This window comes from Lepisma saccharinum, chromosome 12, assembly GCF_977018435.1.
Source record: "Lepisma saccharinum chromosome 12, izLepSacc3.1, whole genome shotgun sequence".
In the NCBI taxonomy this organism is placed as follows: Eukaryota; Metazoa; Arthropoda; class Insecta; order Zygentoma; family Lepismatidae; genus Lepisma; species Lepisma saccharinum.
In genome coordinates this window covers 23,031,863-23,047,295 of record NC_139240.1, presented here as the reverse complement: position 1 = coordinate 23,047,295, position 15,433 = coordinate 23,031,863, and positions in this window count along the sequence as shown.

Sequence of the window (15,433 nt, the reverse complement as noted above, 5' to 3'; positions counted from 1 at the left end):
TGATAATAACCTATAATTTCATTATCGTATGGGGTTAGTCTTGTTAAGAGAATGTTAGATAATATTTTATTTGTTGTTGAGAGTAGAGAAATTTCATGGTAATTATTGCATTTAATTTTATCATCTTTTTTAAATACAGGAACAATTGTGGATTCTTTCAACTGTTGAGGGATTCATTTTGGATTTGGTGTGTATTACTCACAATATTGAATATTAAAAAATATTTCTATTATGAACACAATATAAATATCATATAACAATTGTTTTACTTCTGTATTTGTGAGTCTACTCCTTAAGTTAGCTACGTTTCAGGGAAGAAACTGCCCCCTTCCTCAGGCATTCTTTAAGCATGCAATACTGCCATGCTGCGTTGTTCTTTCATACAAGGAAAGGTGAATGAAAAGGTACGAAATGTCGTAACAATGGAATCGTTTATATAATACCGATGCCGTGATTGGAGAACATAGCGTGATATGTAGGGGTGTGATTGGAGTTCGCCACGTGGCATCAGAGCATGCAGGGGAACGCGCATGCGCACGAGAGAGCGGAGGCTCCGATACAGAGCACCGTCCAATTGATGCTGCAGTGCGTGTTCGGACAGGATGGCGTTAACATTGGCAAATTCGACTGTTGAGGAGCAGCGAGGCGTTATCAGTTTTCTGACAGCGGAATCTGTTAAACCGGCCGATATTCATCGCCGGATGGTGAACGTTTACAGGGAAGACTGTGTGTCTGGCAAATCAGTGAGGAAATGGAGTGCCCGTTTTCGTGCAGGCCGTGAGAGTTTGCTTGATGACCCGAGACTAGGCCAGGGTCACACACGCGGAACTGGCCAGGTTCAAGTGGGAGCAGCTAGACCATCCGCCCTACAGTCCGGACTTATCCAACTGTGACTTCCACGTGTTTGGTCCCCTGAAAAAGCATCTCAAAGGAAAGCGCTTCACCTCGGATGATGAACTCAAGGACGCTGTGAAGGACTGGGTCGCGTCACAGCCAAAAGAATTCTGGGAAAAAGGAATCATTCGGCTCGTTCATCAATGGGGTCAATGTGCTCAGGCCTATGGAGGATACTTTGAATAAAGTATTCATTTACACCGAGAGTGTCGTTTTGTACCTTTTCATTTAATCAATCCTTGTATATAGGGAAAAAGAATTTGTAGTTGAGTGTCATTTGCGTAAATATGAACTGTATTGTGATTGATTATGGTAGGTGTGTAGGCTGTAAAAATAGTATAGAAGAGAGGGGCTAGAATGGATCCCTGTGGGACACCAGTTTCGAATGGCAGGGTGAGAGAGGGAGGGGCCATGACTGCGTTTATAAATACTCTCTGTTGTCTGTTGTTCAGATACGATCTAAACCATCGGAGAGCGGGTGATGAAAAATTGTAGTATTTGAATTTGCTTAAGAACAGGTCATGATGAACACTGTCAAAGGCTTTACTGAGATCCAGTAATACTAAAGCTACTGTCATTCTCTTGTCTATTGATTGTAATAAATTGTCGGTGATATTAAGGGATGCCATTGCCATGCTGTTTGATGGATGGAAACCAGATTGACATTTCGGAAGCAGATCTAGGTTATTAACGTGCTTGCGAGTTTGCTTGTAAACAGTTTTTTTCAGTGATTTTGGAAAATATAGGTAGGAGACATATTGGCCAAAGGTCATTCAGGGACATTATTACTTTTTTATTTGGTATTGGAACAACACTTGCTGTTTCCCAGCTGGCCAGGTATTTTCCAGTCTGGAATGAGAAATTTGCAATGTGTGTCAGGGGAGGTAAGATGTGTGATTATAGTTTAATCAATTTTATGAATATTCCATCATTACCAGAGGCATTGGATGATATTTCGTTTATCGCTTTTATTGTTTAGGTTTTGTTTATATCTTGCAGGTGGAAAGTTTGAGCACTTTCGATAAAAGTGTTACGATCAAAGAAGTCTCAAGTTTTGTTAACGGCATCTTCTGAAACATCCGTTTTGCTGCATAGGCTAGAAAAATATCAGTTAATTGAATCCACATTTCTCAAGACGGATGGTATCTCGTTGTTGATATTTTTACTCTTTACACCCCACGTTTTTAATTTTTTCCACAACTCTTTGCTCTTACTATTGCAGCGGAGGTGATGACTAAAATAGGCTTTCTTTTTCTGCCGTTGGACCGAGGTGGTAAAGTTTCTCAGTTCTTTATAATACCCCCAGTTTACAGTTTTTTGTTTTTATTAATTTAATTTCAAGGGGCTCATGCTTGTTGAAGAGATTTATTAAGTTTTTGACTAATGAAGTGCACTGTATTGTCGATAATGTCAAAGCTATCTATTTGCATCCATTCACTTGTTGCACATCCCTATCACATATCTCTTTGTCGAGGGTAGAGAAGTTTGGATATTTGATAAACTGTTTAATTAATTTTGTTTTTTCGATAGCAAGTGTCGCATTTACTAGACAGTGGTCTGACATTCCGAAAGGAGTGGTTACGTTAAATAAGCATACAAGATCCGGGTCATCCGTTACTACTACATCGAGGAGTGATTGAGTGGTTGCCATTATTCTGGTTGGTCAGTAAATGATCTGAACCATGTCGAAAGAGTCGATTTTTGATTCTAAATACACTGTTTCTGGTTTATGGAGAAAAAGGAAATCTGCGTTTAAGTCACCTAGAATAAGTAATTTGTGAACGAGTCGGAAAACTTCTGAGATCGTCGTTTCTAGGTGCGATAATTTTGTATACAATATGTTAAGGGCTTTGTACACCACATTGTACTGTCTGAGAGCTGGATGTTCAATAAGAAATCTGAGATAGACCTGGATACTTTTGAAAGGAAAATTCTGAGAAGAATATGGGGACCAGTGAGAGACAGGGATGGATGGAGATTAAGATATAACAATGAATTGTTCCATGTATACAAAGATTTATGTATATCCCACTTTTTAAAATTCAAGAGACTAGAGTGGGCAGGACATGTCCAAAGAATGGATGCACATCGCATACCAAAGTTAGATGCATATAGTATAATAGGAGGTAGAAGATCTGTAGGGAAGCCCAAGAGAAGATGTATGGAGGCTGTGGAAGAAGATGTGAAAGGAATGTTAGGAATGAGAAATTGTAGGAGGAAAGCTTTGGACAGAGAAGCATGGAGGTCAGAGAACGATATCGGGCTGCAGTGCCATAGGAGAAGAAGAAGGAATTGGGGACCGAAATAAATGAGCATGTTCAGCCATGTTGAAAACTTGAAAACCGCTAAATATGTGAAGCTTCTTTTTCCAATTGTCGAATTTTTTAAAAGAATGTTGCCCTTTTACAATGACTTATTGTAATTTTAATATGTAGAGAATATTTATATGAGCAATTTGTAATTTCTATGGCATTCATCTTTACAAGTACTTACAATCTTGAAAGGATTGTAAAGAAAGAGAACGGTGAAGGGTAAAATGTATTTGTGCCTAATAAATTCCATTGGAGCAGACGTAGTGTGTATCTGAATATGTAAGGCGAATGCAACACCTAAATCATTTTCTGAATTATTTGAGGCATCCCCCAATTCCGACTACTGTGAAAGAATTACTTACAAATGTTCAACTCCCAGACTGGTTCCCTGCCTTCAAGAGACTTACGAGTGTAAGAGCAAAGTTTGACCTTGACCACTGAGGTCAAAATCAGGCAAAGCCAGACCGGCTCGGTAGCTCAGTGGTAGATCAATGGCATGGAATGCCAGACCTGGGTTCGCGTCCTGGTGGAGCCTGCATTTTTTTCTGAAAGTTGTATATAATAATATACTTGTATTTTCTTTTTCAAGAGTACATCACCAACAACAGTCTATTTTACTCTCCTTTCTTTTCATTGATTTGCACATGTCAGTCATTTATTATTTTCTCAGAAAGGGAAACTACATTTGTATCATATTTCTTTCAGCTACCTGATCAAGAACTGTGTGGAGGAACAGATGCAAGATGTCCCAAGGTCAGTTCCACATTTGCCAGTGTCTGCAGGAAAGTTAAGTGAACAAGAGCAGCCAAGAGAAATTACAGAATGTAGCAGTAGAGAAGAACCTTCACCAAAAACCCTTCCAAGCAAGACATATGTTGATGGTTCCAGAGCTAATAACAGGAGAAAGCAATGTATAGGTCCCATCTCCAACAACACTTTCTCTGCCAAAGGAGATTTGATAACCCATGAACGACAGATGCGTTTTAAATGTTCAGTTTCCAAGAAAAGTTTTGTCCATGAAGCTGAGCGTAAAACATTTATGAGTGTTCACACAAAAGAGAGACCTTTTAGTTGTTCAATTTGCAAAAAGGATTTTGCCCGTAAAGTTCATCTTAATGAGCATGTGAGAGTTCACACTAATGAGAAGCCTTTCAATTGTTCAATTTGCAATAAATATTTTGCCCGTAAAGGAGATCTTAATGTGCATGTGAGGTGTCACACTGGAGAGAAGCCTTTCAATTGTTCAATTTGCAACAAAGATTTTGCACGTAAATTTCATCTTAATGAGCATCTGAGGGTTCACACTGGAGAGAAGCCTTTCAATTGTTCAATTTGCAATAAATATTTTGCCCGTAAAGGAGATCTTGGTGTACATATGAGTGGTCACTCAAAAGAGAAGCTATTCAATTGTTCATTTTGCAACACAGATTTTGCCCGTAAAGTTTATCTTAATGATCATGTGAGGGGTCACACCGGAGAGAAGCCTTTTAATTGTTCTATTTGCAATAAATATTTTGCCCGTAAAGGAGAACTTCGTGTACATACGAATGTTCACTCAAAAGAGAAAACCTTCAATTGTTCAATTTGCAACAAAGATTTTGCCCGTAAAGTTCATCTTAATGAGCATGTGAGGATTCACACTGGAGAGAAGCCTTTCAATTGTTCAATTTGCAACAGAGATTTTGCACATAAATATCATCTTAAAGAACATCTCAGGGTTCACACTGGAGAGAAGCCTTTTAATTGTTCAATTTGCAATAAATATTTTGCCCGTAAAGGAGATCTTAGTCGGCATGTGAGGATTCACACTAAAGAGAAGCCTTTCACTTGTTCAATTTGCAACAAAGATTTTGCACATAAAAATCATCTTAAAGAACATCTCAGGGTTCACACTGGAGAGAAGCCTTTCAGTTGTTCAATTTGCAACAAAGATTTTGCCCGTATAGTTCATCTTAATGTGCATATGAGGGTTCACACTGGAGATAAGCCTTTCAGTTGTTCAATTTGCAACAAAGATTTTGCCCGTAAAGTTCATCTTAATGAGCATGTGAGGATTCACACTGGAGAGAAGCCTTTCAATTGTTCAATTTGCAACAGAGATTTTGCACATAAATATCATTTTAAGGTGCATGCGAGGGTTCACACTGGAGAGAAGCCTTTTAATTGTTCAATTTGCAATAAATATTTTGCCCGTAAAGGAGATCTTAGTCAGCATGTGAGGATTCACACTAAAGAGAAGCCTTTCACTTGTTCAATTTGCAACAAAGATTTTGCCCGTAAAGTTCATCTTAATGTGCATATGAGGGTTCACACTGGAGAGAAACCTTTCAATTGTTCAATTTGTAACAAAGATTTTGCCCGTAAAGATCATCTTAATATGCATGTGAAGGTTCACACTGAAGAGAAGGGTTTCGAATTGTTCAATTTGCAATAACTATTTTGCCCGTAAAAAGATCTTAGTGTAGTATGAATGTCACTCTAAGGAGAGTCTTTTTAATTGTTCAATTTACAGCAAAGGTTTTGCACCTAAGGGCCAACTTAATGTGAGCATTCACAGAAGGGAGAAGCTTTTCCATTGTTGAATTTTCTGAGATGGTTTGTCTGAATGCACACATGAAGATTGACTATCAAGAGTAATATATTAAATGTATAATTTGCAAGATGGGTTTTGGGAATGAAAGACATCTTAATATGCATATGTGCATTCATGCTAAAGAGAAGCATTTTAATTTTTCAATTTGTAACAGTTGTTTTGGCTGGAAAGATAACTTTAATAGACATATGAGGATGTTTCATCTTAAAGTGAAACTGAAATTGAGAGAAGATTTTCCTGTAAAGTTAAGTTCAGAGTACATATGGGGACACACACATGAAACAGAAATCTATTAATTGATTAATTTGAATAAAATATTTTGTCTGCAAGCATAAACTTATTATTATTCATGTGAGGAGATTACACTCCAAACAGAAGTCATTAAGGAAGTATTGCAAATTGTGATCTGTATTGAATATTTAGAAATCATACCATCAGTGTTTCTAAATAGATTTGTAAATAGAAATCTCTTGACTCTGTGCACATCTCACATGCTTTAGGATCTTGACATCTGCATTATCAGAATCTATTGTCTGCACATCAGGAGGAATGTCTCTATATCCAGCAGGGATCTCAACCATGCTTTCAAAAATTTCACCAGTAGTTGAAAGATAATACAGATACTTGAGCCTCCCCGATGACACAGTGGTAGCATCATCGCCTTGTAATCAAGGGGTCTCGGGTTCGAAACCTGGTGGAGGCACACAGTGGTTCGGATCCCATTTTAAACTGTAAGTCCAGTTCCGATTAGAATTTCTGTTCATAGTGTGGACTTAAAACAACAATTCAATCAATCAATCGATGCCAATACTTTATTTTTAACAGAGCAAACCATTTCTTATGCCTGTTTCTTATCCAAGAAATCATACAGAGAAGGAAGCTGTCATTGCAGGCACTTTCTCCTGTACGTTGTGACCATTGTGGATAGGGATTTTTTATTGTCCTGAGCTGTGCACATTGTCACCTATGTAAACATGATCATGTTTCAGCAGATTACATAATACAACATGTTAAAATAATATTTATAAACCACTGATTGTTGCTCTTAAAAAGATGCATCTCTCACTGAAATATTGTAACATTTATTTGAACTTAAAATTGATGAATTTAATTTTCATCAACTTCTCGACGAGTTTCACCACTGCACAACGAACAATTGGCCAGCCACCTCTCAGTGTGTCTTCAGTTGAAGACGTGTGCAACTTTCCTTGCACTCTGTTCACCACAATGTTAGCTAGTGTCAATGTGCTTTTTGATCAATGTCATCTTGGTTCACTGCATAACAAGGAACAAACATTTTTGAATAGAATGCACACAACAATGGCAGTCTTTATCCTTAACATTGAATATATTGATAATGATTAAAGACATTGTTAAATGGATTTCACCATTCTCTTTGCCAGAAAAGATCGCATGATTTTGACGTGTCTGTCACTTGCCCCCTATTCCCTTTTGAAGATGTTAAGTTGAATTCAAAATGTTGGATAGGGATGATGCAAGTTATCTTCCAGTTACTTCATATGTTTCCACTCATGTACAGTGATATCTGAAGAAATTATATGGGTTATTCCACACTTTTGAATCACACTGAATTTGTGATCAAGTTTGGGTTTGTTTTAGAGTTACTCTGAGTGAATGAGAATGAATATATTGTTTTATGCATGTTGAAGAATTCTGTAAATTATAACTTGTAATACGAGTATATTTGAAAAATTTCCATTCTTGAGAAATCACCATATAATTTCACTGATTCACGTGAACTGGCAGAACCTAAAAAATATGTTTTGTTTTCTATTTTGCACTGTGTATGTAATATCCTGTCTTTTTATAATAAAACACTATATATGATTGTTTTATTTGTTGTATTGTGAATACTTGAGAGGATTGGTGTTGAAACACATTTCTAAATATTCATCACAATGAGAACCCTTTTAAATCCCAACTTTAAAGTTCCACATTTTATTTACATATTAGGTTTCAGATGAAGGAGAAGCCTTTTAATTGTTTAATTTGGAGGATAGATTTTACCCATGAAGATTCTTAATATAGACTTTACAGCGCAGAGAGGTATATTTTGTTTCTTCATATATTTTAAATATTTAAATAATACCCTTACAAATATTTATTTACTTAAAAGATCCTGATACTCTTCTTTCTACAGTTTACGAGATCCTACTCAATACGTAGATTAAGCCGAAACTTTGGCTATTTATCGTTATCAGACAATTCAAGATTCCAATTAATAAACAATATTTTTACTGCTTATACTCACAGTAATAAACTACGACTTCATTCCAATGTATCAAGTATTATTATTCTTTCACTTGCACTCATACTAACACTAAACACTGGTAAGTACTTGTTCTTACCTTCATTAGATTATTTCTTATTGCTATATACACTGCGTTAAAGCTGGATCCGTTCCTCACTAACTGTATAGTAAACTTTATATGGATTCCTTCTTGTGATTACGATCACACAAAAGTATATTTTATGAACGTAATCGTGTATCTAAAGTACCTTAGAAACTAGACACAATACTAAATTGTCTAGGTCTTGTTCAATTTCAAGTCCATGTTATAAAATACCTCTAAAAAAGTGTTAATTCTCTACGTACACAGCAATTACTTATTTGGCACAAGCTCACCATGCAGACTAACTAAGAAAACCGTTGGCGCTCTCCCGAGGGGACAATTTCTTTGTACAAGGAGGGTGGCATAAAACATTGGTTACAAGTGCCTACTTCCTCAAAAAGTCATTAGATGGACAAAATGTTATGAGTCATATTAACCCAAACTTGACAATTGCTCCTTGTACATACACTTGAACACAATAACACTTGAACATAGTATTACAACTTTAGCAATAAGTATACCTTTAAACCATAACTATTACAGAAAGATTTCTATTATTTGTTTTACAATTTCGCAAATTGTTTTCGTTACTTTCTAATTGTGGAAATCATTTTTATTGATTAATTTATATCAAAATTTTCTAGGTATTCTGTAAACTTATCTCAAGCACAACGAATGCTGAAGTTTAGTACAAAACAATAATATTGATTTCTGAACCAAAATGCTTATATTTCTGCATATACTAAATAATAGAAAATTAAACCTTTCTTAATAGTGCATTTTCCTAACTACAATAGAAATGCACTCTAATAATATAATTACTTATCAGTAGATAAGTGAGGTACAAAAATATTAATTTTTACACAAACAAATACAAATATTTTTGTGTGTTATTATCATTGCTTTAATTTGCTTAAATACAAACCTCTTTTACTTGTACTAACTTTCAGAAATACCAATTTACCTTCATGAATTTCTCTCCTCTCTTTCTCTTTTATAAATCTGTTTGAGAATTTCTAAAATTTCCTTTTTTTCTTTTCTTCTAAATATCCAGAACAGTACACATCAAAATTTCGAGAAAATTCAAAATTATTAATTCTTGTGTTAGCATAATTATTGTCAATTTGAGTGACTTTTAATATAGTATTTGGTCTATTAATTAATTCGTGCGGTTGTTATGCACACACTGAAGTGGTAGTTCAAACACAAAATACATAAATACCTTAAGAAAAATATTGTCCTTCGCGAGCCACCACTTTCGCCCATCTGTCAGGCAAGTTACGGATTCCGTGGCAAAAGAAGTCCTCATCCTTGGAAGCGATCCAGTCAGAGACCCATTTTTCGATATCTTCTGAAGAAGTGAACTGCTGTCTAATCAAATCGTTATTCATGCAATCGAACAAGTAGTAGTCCGAAGGAGCAACGTCTGGTGAATACGGCGGATGGGGTAAAACTTCGCATCCGACATTTTTTAAATAGGTTTTGACCGGTTTTGTGACATGTGGGCGAGCGTTATCATGTTGAAAAATAAGTTTATCATGTCTGTTCTCCCATTCTGGTCGTTTCCTGGCCAGAGCTTGCTTCAAAACGCATTAATTGTCATCGATAACATTCTCCATTAATAGTTTCACCCGGTTGCAGCAGCTCATAGTACACCACACCTTTCATATCCCACCATATGCACAGCATAACCTTTGCACAGTGAATATCTCGTTTTGGTTGTGATGGACCTGGTTCACCTGGCTTCACCCAGGCCTTTTTTCATTTCGGGTTCTCGTAATGGATCCACTTCTCATCGCCAGTAACAATGCGATGCAAAAACCCCTTTCTTTTCTGTCTTTGAAGCAGCAATTCGCAAATGGTTTTTCGTCTTTCAACGTCTCTGTCTTTCAATTCATGTGGAACCCAATGTGACATCTTTTGAATCATTCCCATGGCTTTGAGGCGTTTGGAAACTGTTGTTTGATCAAAGCCTAATGCTTCTGCAAGTTCTTCCTGCGTTTGACACAAATCCTGATAGAGCAATGCTCTCAATTCTTCGTCTTCAAATTTTTTTGGCTGTCCAGGTCGCTCTTTGTCTTCCAGGCCAAAATCACCACTTCTAAACCGTGCAAACCACTTCTGACATGTTCGCTCAGCTAGCGAATGGTCACCATACACTTCAACCAAAATACGATGACTTTCGGTAGCACTTTTCTGCATGTTAAAGTAATGAAGCAGAACTCCCTGCAAAAACACTTTATCTGGCACGAACTGCACCATGTTCAGTTGACTACAAAATGCTGTTGTTTACGCGTCAATCAACTGCCCTATACTACGAACGATGCGCGCTGACAGGAGTTTTCAACGCATGTGTGGATTCACGGAACTGTGGGACGATACGCTCGTTACGCCATCTCTTGTCCAGGAGCACGAATTAATTCCTATACCAAATAGTTTCATCGTTGTCTTCCCCAGTTGTTCTTTCTATCCGCTCACTGTTTAGTGGCAGACAGCTTCCGCATTTTTTGGATCATTCTCATGATGAACTTCTACTATGGTAGTTTCACTATTTCCATATCGCCCAATTGGAGACTGTTGTTGAGGATCATTGCCTAATAGTAGACTGTTGTTGAGGATCATTGGTCTGGGTACCACTTCTTGACCACCACTGAAATCTGGAATTTCTTCCATAGTTACGTTCTCTTCCATGTTGAAATTGGTTTCTATTTGAGCTCTGGGCCCCTATCCCCATTGCCAAATCCATTTCTGTTTCCACTCTGTTCAATTGTAAAATCATCTCTACGAGGAGAATTTGGAACTACATTAACATTTCTAACATTGTAGCTCTGTTCTTCCCTCCCTCTGTTGCTTCTTTCATCATTCTTCTTACTCCGATTGGAAGACTGATTCTTCTTCTCTAACCAGAGCAATTCATGTCTGCGTAACAAGTCAGCAGCAGCAGATAAAGATTTGCATCTAAATGTTAAGAGTATTTCTCTCAATCTGAACGGGAGTTGGTTAGAAATCAAGCTTATACATTTGTCTTTGGATAAAGATGGTTGTAGCAGTCTGAGCTGTCTGGCATTGTCCCAGAAAAATTCCTCTAACCTTTTTCCTTTACATGACACAAATTTTTTCACAAGAATTTGCGTCTGCGTGGTAGATTTAACATCTTCGAATTCAAAGGTCTTGAGAAATTTTCTCTTGAAAGTACCATAGTTGTTCAATTTGTGTTTATTTTCCATAAACGACAGTTTAGCTGTCTTCACAAGAACAAAAAGGATTACATTCAAATACTGTTGCTCACTCAAGGCCATTAAAGTTAAACTTTCCTCTAGGTCCTGCAGAAATTCTGATGGAAGCTGCTCATCCATTTCTCCAGAGAATTTTTTCAATTTAGTAATTTCACTATACTTAATGCCGACCTCTTGTCTACTACTTGTGTGCTGAAGATATTTCAAGTCTTTTTCTTATTCACAATTGTTCTTCTCCCTACCTGCAGAACTTTCAGAATCTACATACTTTCGGTACAGCTTCTTTTTCTTACGACCCCTCAGTGAAAACTCGCTTTGGGAACTGCTTCATGTCCTTGTCACCGCCTATCAATTTTTTCTTCCTTTCCTCCTTTTCTTTCAATTTCTTATTTTGTCGCCGTCCATAGCCCATCACAATATCCCTTGAACTAGAAGACTGCATTCCTGTCACCTGTCGTCTTGTGTTTTCCCTTTCGTTGCTCAAATAATTATTATTAAACTGCATTTGAAGGTTAGTTCGTTTCTGACATTATGTATTGCCTCTTCTAATTCCTTTTTCATTCTAGCCTGATTATCTGCCATCTTTCTTTCTAACGCACTTATTTGTTTACAAAGATCTTGGATCTTTTCAGCATTCTCTTGATTTCCACAACAACTCGATTTTGTTTGAGTTGGTTTGTCCTCGACAACGACCACATTACGCCGTGGACTGACATACCATCCTAAAGCATTGGCTTTCTGCTGATCATTCTCTTGTGCCCTAACTTCTAATTTCTCTACTTTTTCTCCTTATCGGTCACTTATTTCTTGAAAAGTGCGTTTAGTCTGCTCTATACTCTGATATAGGAAATCAAATCTTTTATCCTGTTCTAACTTGTTTTGCTCGATAATTTTAAGTAGTTCCTGATTATCTCTACTCTGTTCTAGCTTATCTTCTTCCCTAAATTTAAGCTGATCCTTTCACATGCTAAACAAAATAGATTTCAAATCACAGCTCTCATCAAAAACTACATCTTCCTTTTCTTTAAATTTGTCCACTACTTTCAAGACACCTTGTGAAATTTCAGTGTTGTTTCCCTTTTTAAACGTTTGATTCTCCAGCTGATCTCTACAACGCTTACAAGAAAAAATTTGCTCAGGCTTATCTTAATTTTTTTTTAAACTCCTCTTCACTCATGTCTTCGCATTTTCTGTGTGACCATTTCTTACACAATGTACATTCAACAGCGGAATCAATGTCCAGCCTCTTCCCGCAGCATTCTAACACTGTATCCCAGGGAATTTCTGGGGCCTGATCCTTCTCATAAGGTGACACTGTTATACGATTCATGTTTCTGCTGACCTACTTCTCCCCTTTCCGATAACACAAAACAAGGAGGTGTCAGTTTTTCCTTTAAGCCTAACAGCTGACTCATCTCAACTTCACTGGATGACAGAATGTCTGGGAACGGGTCTGTGTTTTCTTTATACACATGACATAACAAAAAGTTGTTCTCATGTTTCGTGCACCATACAACGCAAAAGGTATATTTTGTTTCTTTATAAATTTTACATGTTTAAGTAATATCCTTACAAATATTAATTTACATAAAGGACTCAGATACTCGGCTTTCTACAGTTTACGAGATCCTACTCAATATATACATTAAGCCAAAGATTTAGCTATTTATCGTTATCAGACAATTCAAGATTACAATTAATAAACAATATTTTTACTGCGTATACTCACAATAATAAACTTCAACTAACTGTGTAGTAAACTTTATATGGATTCCTTCTTGTGATTACGTTCACACAAAAGTATATTTTATGAACGTAATCTTGTCTGTAAAGTACCTTAGAAACTAGGCACAATACTAAATTGTCTAGGTGTTGTTCAATTTCAAGTCCACGTTATAAAACATATCTAAAACAGTATTAATTCACGCCGTACCCCACAATTATTTATTCGGTGCTAGCTCACCATGCGGACTCATTAAGAAAACCGTTGGTGCTCTCCCGTCAGTTTTCTTCCTTCTTTTTATTTTTTATCTTTCAACATACCGCCAACCAGTGCTGATCGAATGATCCATTGTCACCGAGGGGAGCAATTCCTTTGCACAAGGTGGGTGGTTTAAAGCATTGATTACAACTTCAAATATTATAATTAGGACAAAGTTGAGAGTACTTGAATAACCTTATAGTCCCCCTCCCCCTTGATTGTGATGGTACAATACTGTAACAATTGTACACATTCAGAACATTTATACATACTGAAATATATGTTTTCTCAACAACTATACTAAATCAGAGTGGCTAATTATGCGTGAATTCTATGTAAACAATTGCAACTTTTGAAAATCCTAATGAATTCATACATTTACAAATGCCCCGAGGTAAGTTTTTCACAGTTTAACTTTTATTTTTATCCAGGAAGAAATGAAAACTACATTGAAAATATAACAGAATTCTATCTCAATACATTTACTTTGTTAGTGCCCTTTGTAGAACAATCTATTATTGCAAGATATCATGAAGTTGATTGTGTAAATTTGAGTTTGAAATTCTTATAATTAAGATTTTTTTGTAGAATAGTATAATCTGTAACGTTTATTATTTCTGTTTGTAGATGTATTTGAAGCCTGAGTACATGGAAATTGAATCGAATTGAATTCAAAAGTCTTTTTATTTGCTACAGAGCGAGATTCAACCTTTGGCTGCTCTACCACCTAACTCTGGTGATTAAAAGTTCAATACATATATTTATAATACTGCAATCAAATATATAACATAACATATCCTGGAATGAATGAAATGAAAAAATGAAAAAATAAAATTTTAAGAGAATGCAATGACAGATACATTAACATACACACGCACACCCATACACACTTGTACATACGCAATTTTAAAATTGAGACTAAAATAGCATGCACAGAGATTGAAATATTCGGTGTGTCAGATAAGCGTGTGCAAAATACATGTTTTTACTTCACTTGATTCTTGTTGCTTTTCCGTAGGAGCTAGCTAATGCTCAATTGTTGTCTTTGCAACTGACAGCAGAGTGGCAGGAAATGTCGATTTTTCACCGACCTCTAGTATTGTATGGATGTATGGAATTTCAAAATGTCAGTTTCTCATGGAAATATCTAGGTGTTATTTTAACACCTTATATATTGTAGAACACTGATGCAGAAGACGTCGTCTAGACATGTTAAGGATTTTGTTTGTATTGAGCAAGGTTAGGATGTGCTGATTTCTCCTGATCGACAGTACGTAACAAATGCAAGAATTCTGTATTTTTTGTATTCTGTTTGATATTTTACGTTGTAAATTCACTCCGTACACCACATCACAGTAATCAAAAATAGGATATATTAGAGTTTCGATGAGAGATAATTTTGTTTCTCTAGTGAAAATGTATCTTCTCCTGTAGAGTGATCTCATTATTGTTAATGCTTTTGTGCACTGCGCTGAGATATTCTCTGACCAGGAAGAATTTGGATCAATAGTAAGGCCCAGATTTTTAACCGTTGATGCATAAATTGATGTTGTGGTTTTTCATTTTGATGTTAATTGTGTCATAATTTGCTTTTTCAAGATAATAGTTAGAGCCTAAACTTGGCAAATGAAAACTCCACACCTTAAATTGAATATATTAAACAGTGTATATAACATACCATTACATTGAATTAAATTAGAATTTTTGGATTCCAGTAATCACACAGACCCATTATTTTTTTAATATATGTGTTTGTGTGTGCGTGGTGAAAGGTGGTAATACATAAGGTTGAAATAGAGAGAGCATCAGCTTGTACCTTTGAATTTTTAGAAAGTTTGCCTTCAAAACTGGGAATTATACTTGAATTTTATCATGATCCTAGAGTGACCACCTAGTATATTGATCTAGTAGAGTTCCTCTTTATCACTTTTGAACCAAGACCTGTACCAGTAGATTTTATTTTTACCAATACCCGGCTGCACTGTACCTTTCGGAATTTTCTTTTACTCAGATATTGTTCAGAGATAAATGTTCTTAACGCTACATGAACTTTGAAGTTTATG